We start from the raw sequence: 9,290 nt of genomic DNA, 5'->3' as shown, positions 1-9,290 counted from the left end.
CTCCCAACAAGCGCTTCTCTAATGTCAATAGCTTGACAGTGGACTCTCACTGAGCCACACAGGTGATCAGGTCAATTTTATAGATTCCCAACACCAAACTTAGAGTTTGGATGTGAGGATTCAACACCAAACTTAGAGTTTGGCTGAGGCCTCCTAACACCAAACTTAGAGTTTGATTGTAGGGGCTTTGTTTGACTCTGTACTGAGAGAAGCTTTTCATGCTTCCTCTCCATGGTTATAGAAGGAGAACCTTGAGTTTTAAACACAAGGTAGTCCTCATTCAGTTGAAGGACCAACTCTCCTCTGTCCACATCAATTACAGCTCTTGCTGTGGCTAGGAAGGGTCTTCCAAGGATGATGGATTCATCCTTATCCTTCCCAGTATCCAGAATTATAAAATCAGTAGGGATGTAAAGGTCTTCAACCTTTACTAACTTGTCCTCTACTAGTCCATAAGCCTGTTTTCTTGAGTTGTCTGTCATCTCTAGTGAGATTCTAGCAGCTTGCACCTCAAAGATTCCCAATTTCTCCATTACAGAGAGGGGCATGAGGTTTATCCCTGACCCAAGGTCACATAGAGCCTTCTCAAAGGTTATGGTGCCTATGGTACAAGGTATTAAGAACTTTCCAGGATCCTATTTCTTCTGAGGCAATTTCAGTTGATCCATATCACTCAGTTCATTGGTGAGCAAGGGAGGTTCATCTTCCCAAGTCCCATTACCAAATAATTTGGCATTCAGCTTCATGATAGCACCAAGGTACTTGGCAACTTGCTCGTTAGTAACATCTTCATTCTCTTCAGAAGAAGAATACTCATCAGAGCTCATGAATAGCATAAGGAGGTTTAATGGAATGTTTATGGTCTCCAGATGAGCCTCAGAGTCCTTTGATTCCTTAGAGGGAAACTCCTTATTGAGCTCTGGACGTCCCAGGAGGTTTTCCTCATTGGGGTTCACGTCCTCTCCCTCCCTTGTAGATTCGGCCATGATGGTCAATTCAATGGCCTTGCACTCTCCTTTTGGGTTTTCTTCTGTATTGTTTGGGAGAGTACTAGGAGGGGTTTCAGTGATCCTTTTACTCAGATGGCCCACTTGTGCTTCCAAATTTCTAATGGAGGACCTTGTTTCATTCATGAAACTTAGAGTGGCCTTAGATAGATCAGAGACTATATTTGCCAAGCTAGATGGATTCTGCTCAGAACTCTCTGTCTTTTGCTGAGTGGATAATGGAAAAGGCTTGCTATTGCTAAACCTGTTTCTTCCACCATTATTAAAGCCTTGTTGAGGCTTTTGTTGATCCTTCCATGAGAGATTTGGGTGATTTCTCTATGAGGGATTATAGGTGTTTCCATAGGGTTCACCCATGTAATTCACCTCTGCTATTGCAGGGTTCTCAGGATCATAAGCTTCTTCCTCAGAAGATGCCTCTTGAGTACTGTTGGATGCAGCTTGCATTCCATTCAGACTCTGAGAAATCATATTGACTTGTTGAGTCAATATTTTGTTCTGAGCCAATATGGCATTCAGAGTATCAATTTCAAGAACTCCCTTTTTCTGAGGCATCCCATTACTTACAGGATTCCTCTCGGAAGTGTACATGAACTGGTTATTAGCAACCATGTCAATGAGTTCTTGAGCTTCTCAGGCCTTTTCTTTAGGTGAATAGATCCACCTGCAGAATGGTCCAGTGATATCTTTGATAATTCAGACAGACCATCATAGAATATATCCAGAATGGTCCATTCTGAAAGCATGTCAGAAGGACACTTTTTGGTCAATTGCTTATATCTCTCCCAAGCTTCATAGAGGGATTCACCTTCTTTCTATCTGAAAGTTTGAACATCCACTCTAAGCTTACTAAGCTTTTGAGGAGGAAAGAACTTGGCTAAGAAAGCCGTGACCAGCTTATCCCAAGAGTTCAGGCTATCCTTAGGTTGAGAGTCCAACCATATTCTAGCTCTGTCTTTTACAGCAAATGGGAAAAGCATAAGCCTGTAGATCTTGGGATCAACCCTATTGGTCTTAACAGTGTCACAGATCTGCAAGAATTCAGTTAAGAACTGAAAAGGATCTTCAGATAGAAGTCCATAAAACTTGCAGTTCTGCTGCATCAGGAAAACTAATTGAGGTTTCAGCTCAAAATTGTTTGCTCCAATAGCAGGAAGTAAAGTCACCAAGCATCCTCCTTGCATTATCATTATTTTTGGCTGCCATCTCCTCTTCCTGTTTGAAAATTCCTGTAAGGTTGTCTCTGGATTGTTGTATTTTAACTTCTCTTAGTTTCCTTTTCAGAGTCCTTTCAGGTTCAGGATCTGCTTCAACAAGAATGTTCTTGTCCTTGCTCCTGCTCATATGACAAAGAAGGGAATAACAAAGAAAATATGGAATCCTCTATGTCACAGTATAGAGATTCCTTTGTGTGAGTAGAAGAAGAAAATAATGTAATGTAAAGAAGAGAAGAGGAAAAAACTCGAACACAGAGAGGGAGGTGGTGTTCGAATTTTTGGGTGAAAGAGAAGTGTTAGTAGATGAATAAATAAATAGAAGGAGATGAGAGGTGAGAGAATTCGAAAAATAAAAATTAAAATTTAAAGTTAAATTTTGAAAATAAAAATAAAAAATTTTTAAAATTAAACTTAGCATTCAAAAATTAAAAATTAAAATTAAATTAAATTTAAAATAATTAGTTAATCAAAATGAAATTTTGAAAAAGAGGGAGGTATTTTCGAAAATTTAAGAGAGATTGAATTAGTTAGGTGGTTTTGAAAAAGATATGATTGAAACAAAAAGATAAGATTGATTGAAAAAGATTTGAAAATCAATTTTAAAAAGATAAGAGGTTAGGAAAGAAGTTAGAAAAGATTTTGAAATTGAATTTGAAAAAGATATGATTGAAATAAAAAAGGGATATGATTGAAACAAAAAGATATGATTGATTGAAACTTATTTTGAAAAAGATTTGAAAAAGAAATTTAAAAAGATTTGATTTTGAAAATTAAAGTTGATTTCTCGACTAACAAGAAACAAAAAGATAAGATTTTAAGATTTAAAGATTGAACCTTTCTTAATAGGCAAGTAACAACTTGAAATTTTTGAATCAATCACATTAAATACTAATAAAATTTTTGAAAATAAAGAAATAAAATAAGAGAAAGATTTTGAAAATCAAATTTAGAAAGTTTTTGAAAATATGAAGGAAAAATGAAAAATATTTTATTTTTGAAAAAGATTTTGAAAAGATAGGATTTTTAAATTGAAAATGTGACTTGACTCATAAGAAACAACTAGATTTTAAAAATTTTTGAAAAAGTCAATCCAAATTTTCGAAATTTTAAGAGAGAAACAGGGAAAGATATTTTTTTATTTTTGAATTTTTAATGAAGAAAAAGAAAAACATGAAAAAGACTCATAACATAAAAATTATGAATCAAAACACACAATGCATGCAAGAACACTATGAATGTCAAGATGAACACCGAGAACACTTTGAAGATCAAGATGAACATCAAGACTTATTTTTGAAAATTTTTAAGAAAAGAAAAACATGCAAGACACCAAACTCATAATTTTCAATAATTAGACACTAACAAATTAAAAATGCATATGAAAAACAAGAAAAGACACAAAACAAGAAAATATGAAGATCAAACAAGAAGACTAGCCAGGAACAACTTGAAGATCATGAAGAACATATGATGAATTTTCGAAAATTCTTGAGAAAAAAGAAACACATGCAAGACACCAAACTTAAAAAATTGACTCTAGACTCAAGTAAGAAATATTAAAAATATTTTTGATTTTATGATTTTGTAAATTTTTTTTGTATTTTTTCAAAAATTAATTTGGGAAAAACGAAAAAGAAGATTTTTTTTGTATTTTTTGAGAATTAATAAATAAAAACAAAAAGGTTAAAATTAAAATAAAGTTATCTAATCTGAGCAACAAGATGAACCGTCAGTTGTCCAAACTCGAACAATCCCCGGCAACGGTGCCAAAAACTTGGTGTGCGAAATCGTGATCGTTCCTTCCTTGGTAACGGTGCTAAAAACTAAATACGCACGTTCATGATCTTATATCTGTTTCACAACTTCGTACAACTAACCAGCAAGTGCACTGAGTCGTCCATGTAATAAACCTTACGTGAGTAAGGGTCGATCCCACGGAGATTGTCGGCTTGAAGCAAGCTATGGTCACCTTGTAAATCTCAGTCAGGCATATTGAAATAGTTTTATAAAGTGATAAATAAAAGATAAATAGAACATAAACTAGGATAGGGATACTTATGTAATTCATTGGTGAGAATTTCAGATAAGCGTATAGAGATGCTTTCGTTCCTCTGATCTCTGCTTTCCTGCTGTCTTCATCCAATCAATCATACTCCTTTCCATGGCAAGCTTTATGTAGGGCATCACTGTTGTCAATGGCTACATCCCATCCTCCTGTGAAAATGGTCCAATGCGCTGTCACTGCATGGCTTCCCAGATCCTACTCGGAATACCACAGACAAGGTTTAGACTTTTCGGATCTCAAGAATGGCCATCCATGGGTTCTAACTTATACCACGAAGACTCTAATAGCTCGGACTCGGTCCCCTGTATTAGATATCCAAGAGATACCCATTCAATCTAAGGTAGAATGGAGGTGGTTGTCAGGCACGCGTTCATAGGGGAATGATGATGACTTTGTCACGATCATCACATTCATGTTGAAGTGTGAATGAATATCTTAGAAGCGGAATAAGTTGAATTGAATAGAAAAATAGTAGTACTTTGCATTAATCTTTGAGGAACAGCAGAGCTCCACACCTTAATCTATGGTGTGTAGAAACTCTACCGTTGAAAATACATAAGTGATTAGGTCCAAGCATGGCCGAATGGCCAGCCCCCAATGTAAGACCCAGAACTTTTGAAAAGTCTTGTTATGATCAAGTCCCAAATCATATAGTTATTTATAGCCTTAATTTCAGAAATTATTTTATTAAAGATAATTAAGGCAAGTTTTGATTTATTGGATTTGAGATAAGTTATGATTTTTATCCAATTTTACAATTATTGGATTATTTTCTATATTCAAATTTATAAAGTGGGTATTTGTGAAATAATAGAGATTTCCATATGATTTGGATTAAATGAGTAATATTTTAAATATTAATACTGCTACTTTGGAAAATAAAGGATTTAATTATATTATTTCTAATTATTTAATTTGGACATTTTATTGAAAATAAAGTGTGAAATTGAGGAGCAAATAGTATTTCTATACATTAATTTTGTTGGATTAAAATTTGTTCCTAATTACTATATTACCCCTACTTTTATTTGAAATTACAAAAGTAACCCTAACCCTAATTTTTCAAATGATGAAACCTTAATTCCTAAGCATAGCAGCCGCCACCCCTTTCTTCTTCCCTTTAGCAAACCTGCAACCCAAAACCTCCCAAGAGAAAAGGAAACAGAAGTAGAAAAATGGAGAGAAGGAAGAGTGTGCCGGCCAGGGAGAGAGAGCTCGCTACCGCCACGGTCGATCACGCCTGCCGCCTCGCCTCCGCGCCACCACGCCTCGCAGTCAAACCCATTTTCGCTGCTACCACCGTCATGGAGAAGAGGCGTCGAAGAGGGGCCGAACTTGCGCCTCGTCGCTGCCGTCCTTGGGGCCTCGAGCTGCGTCGCCGTCCTTGGCGAAGCCAACACTGTCGCGGGTAAGGACTCAGGCGAGAGAGAGGAGGTCACAAAGAAGAGAGCCGCATCCAGTCCCTGGTCACTGCCGCGCCAAACGAGGGAGTAGCCGCCATCGTTGCAGAGGAGTCGCGCGGCCACCTTTGCATCCTCGCGCTTAGAGAGAGGGGGATGCGCGAAGGGGGACCTTTTTCCGCCGCTGTCGTGCCGTGAGCGCCGATTCGGTGGTTGCCGTCGTCGCTGCCTGGGTTCCTGTGGTCCAAGCCGCCATTGACGGAGCTCGCATCGCCGTCAACCATGGGCGCTGCACCTCTGACCGCCGGAAAAACTTCGCTGCCGCCGCCGGAGAACTCAGTCAATAAGGGTTTTAAAATTGTGATTTCGGTCATTTTGAGTTTCGAGAAGGTTTTGATGCTGCGCGGTTTTTATAGATGACCCACCGGAGCTTCTGGCCACCATCGGAGCTGTTGTCGGGCCGGTTCAAAATCGCAGCTGTTCCGTTTTGTTATTTCAGTAAGTAAATTATGTTTCGAAAGCCCTGCGTTAGTATTTTGTTCCGGGTAATAAAGTAACCGTAATGTTAATGGCTTTAGGAGCTAGAATCCAGTTTGCTTGTGCCGTTTGGGACTGTTTCTGCTTTTGAGAAAGCGGGCAGAGCCGAGATCTTGATTGCCGGTGATTTCGGGTCGAGATAAAAGGAGTTGGTTAATGAGTTAGGTTATGGTTCCAATGTTTTGAGGTAGGGGCGCTTTCTGAAAACTATATTTTATGTATTGGAATTATTACATATGGATACTGATGTGAGATATTGTGTATTTGGTGATTGTGTTTGCCTTATGTATTATTTGATTGACTCGAATGATTATGGATGTTGGTTTAGCTGAATTGTTGTGCGGCTTTGTAAAATGTAATGTTTTAAAGTTGATTCTTTAAAGATTTGAAATCTGAGTTTAATCCGTTGAGGATTGATTTGAATTGAGTTGATTATTTTGATGATGTGAAGAGTCGAATGCACTTTTGAATTCAGCCTGGTTTACTTTAATTGACTTGGTTTGAATAAATGATTTGTTGTTGAACCGATTCTTTAAAGCTTCGGAAATGAGTTAAATCGGTTGATATTGAATTGATTTTGAAATAGTTTCCTTGAGATATGCCATTGAGGCGACTGTTGGATTTAACTTGTTTTGAATTGATTTCTGGTTTTGAGTTGTTGAAAAGGAATGAGGAACGGTTTAGTTGGGACTCGAACCGGGTGGCAAAGTCCAAGTTTTAGGGGAGGTGCTGCCGAAATTTCTATAAAATCCGAGTCTATATTGAAATGTTGTCTGGAAAAATTGATGAGCTAAAGACTTCAACTATTTTATTTGAATTATCAAGAAAAGGATGATTCGTGCTTTTGAAATGAGTTATTAAAGCGGAAGTTGTGATTTAGTCTTGCTTCCTAAGAAAGGCATTGTATCTCTTTCAAGAGAAAGTTATTTAGATGAAACTTATGTTTTAAAGCTGTTTTAAATGTGACAAGGGCAATGCCTTGGAATTTGACTTGAGGGTTTCAATTAGAGGAGTTTAAATGACTTTGAAAGAACCTGAATATCTATTGATAAGTTTCATTTTGAAATGTTTTGAGGAAGGTTTTAAGTACTCTTTGAATTCTGAATTTTTGCAAGACTAAAAAAATTTCGAACAGTTAAAACGTTCTAGCATTTGTCACGGGGTTGAATGTGGTTTTGCCTAAGTAAAGGAAACGGCTTTGAAAGAAGTAAATGATTACGTGACTCGGTTTGGCTTAGACCCTATTTTATCACTCAAATCGGAAAGCCAAGGTTTTAATGATTTTAAATGATTTTGGTGGAATGAGTTATGTTATTCTCCCCTAAAGACTTGGGACTCTGCCGGAAAACTTTTGGTTATAAAATCCCATTGTTGGATGGGTGGTTTTGAATACTTTGAAATAAATCCTTAACTTGCCATGGTTTTGGAAGTTTTGGAAAGAGAATGCCAAGAGTGGCTTTGTTTTAAAAAGAGAATTCACTTTGAGTAAATATGGCTTATGAGCCTGAGATGATTTGAGAAATGAGATCTTTAAAGCTAAGGCTGAAAAGAGTTGAAACTTGATTTCAAAGTGAAATGGCTTGAGAAAAATGATTTATGGCTTAAATGCCAGTTTTATGAATTTGATGATGTTGAATGATGGAAGTGCTGTTTTGTTATGGGCCGGAATGGCTGTGTATGATTATGAATATTGGCTGGTTCTGGATTGAACCGTGAGCCGGAATGGCTGTGTATGATATTGATTTATGGCTGATTGCCGAATGAGTTATGGGCCGTATGGCAGACTATGAATTATGAATTTAAGCCGGATGGCTGAGATGGATGTTGATCCATGGCTGGGACTAAATGAATATATGCTTGAGATACCTGGGTAGTAGCAAGGGTTGTGGTTCGTCCCACTTGCTCCAAGTCAGAGACTGTGACGCCTGAGTAGTAGCGGTAGTAGTGGTAATTCCACTCGCTCCAGGTTGAGCTTTTAAACACCCACCTGGGTAGTAGCCGCAGTAGTGGTTATTCACTAGCTCTGGGTTGAGCGGGTAGTAGCAATGGGGTTGTAGCTCAAACCTACTTGCTCCGCGAGGGGTGTTTCTGTCCATGGTTAGCTACCAGGACGTGTCGGGTTGGCTATATAACCGACAGATGATATCATCAGCCACTAGGGACAGGCATGCATCATATGCATTTATGTGACATTGTTTGGGTATGCATATTGTACTTGGTTTGCCTATGTGATTAACTACTAATTGTTCTACTTGAAATAATTGTTTGTTTGTGCTTGCATCTTCTTATTTGTGTTTGCTACTGGGATTCTGTTGGACTGTGGTGATTGGTTGATGGTTAGATTGTTTGGGCCTAGGGCCGTGGTTGGAATGAGTTGAACCGATGGTTGACTTCGGTTTTGTGTTTCTGATTTGGAAAAGTATGAAAGGCTATTTTGGTTCAGCATAGATAAACCTTTTTGAAAGGCTTTTGATGTTTTTGAGAATTGAACGGTTGCTCTTTCAGAAAAGATTTTCGACTTTGCTTTTATTGAAAACCGTTGTTTTTGAAAAGAGACGTAAGACGGTTACTAATCACTGGTACAGTTTATCTTCACGTATCCTATTACAGTAATTCCCAAAAACCCTCTACTGAGAACCCTTTCGAGGATGATGTTCTCACCCCCTACATTTTTCCCCTTCCAGGATATGGGCGCAGAAGTTATGAAGAGCTTATTTACTTATTTTTGTGATGCTCTGTATTGTTTTAGTTATGGTTTATTGTACCCTCGCCTTTATCTTGATATAATCTGTAAGAGGGATAGGAATTGCATTGGATTATGTTTGTAATATTACTTATATATATGTATGTATATATATGGATGTACGTTATCGAACGAAAATATATTTTGGAGTAGTATTGCGGTTTAAAGTTTTAAACATGCTCATATTTTAGTATTAAATAGTATAAGTGTCATCGTAATGTCCGAGCTATCAGAGTCGCGCAGCCGGAAGCATGAGCTTTGGTAGTTAGGGTGTTACATTATGGTATCAGAGTAGTCCTTCCTGTAGAGCCTGAGGAATGG

General features: G+C 37.6%; 1 non-coding gene across 1 annotated transcript; it reads left to right on the top strand.

Annotated features, from left to right (window-relative positions):
- Positions 1–1,747: 1,747 nt before the first annotated feature.
- LOC127743340 (small nucleolar RNA R71) lies at positions 1,748–1,855 on the top strand. The gene has a single exon (XR_008004732.1). It is a non-coding gene; the product is annotated as a small nucleolar RNA R71 (small nucleolar RNA).
- The last annotated feature ends 7,435 nt before the right edge of the window (positions 1,856–9,290 follow it).

This window comes from Arachis duranensis, chromosome 10 (assembly GCF_000817695.3).
Source record: "Arachis duranensis cultivar V14167 chromosome 10, aradu.V14167.gnm2.J7QH, whole genome shotgun sequence".
Classification (NCBI taxonomy): Eukaryota; Viridiplantae; Streptophyta; class Magnoliopsida; order Fabales; family Fabaceae; genus Arachis; species Arachis duranensis.
This window is presented reverse-complemented; position numbering and strand designations above follow the sequence as displayed.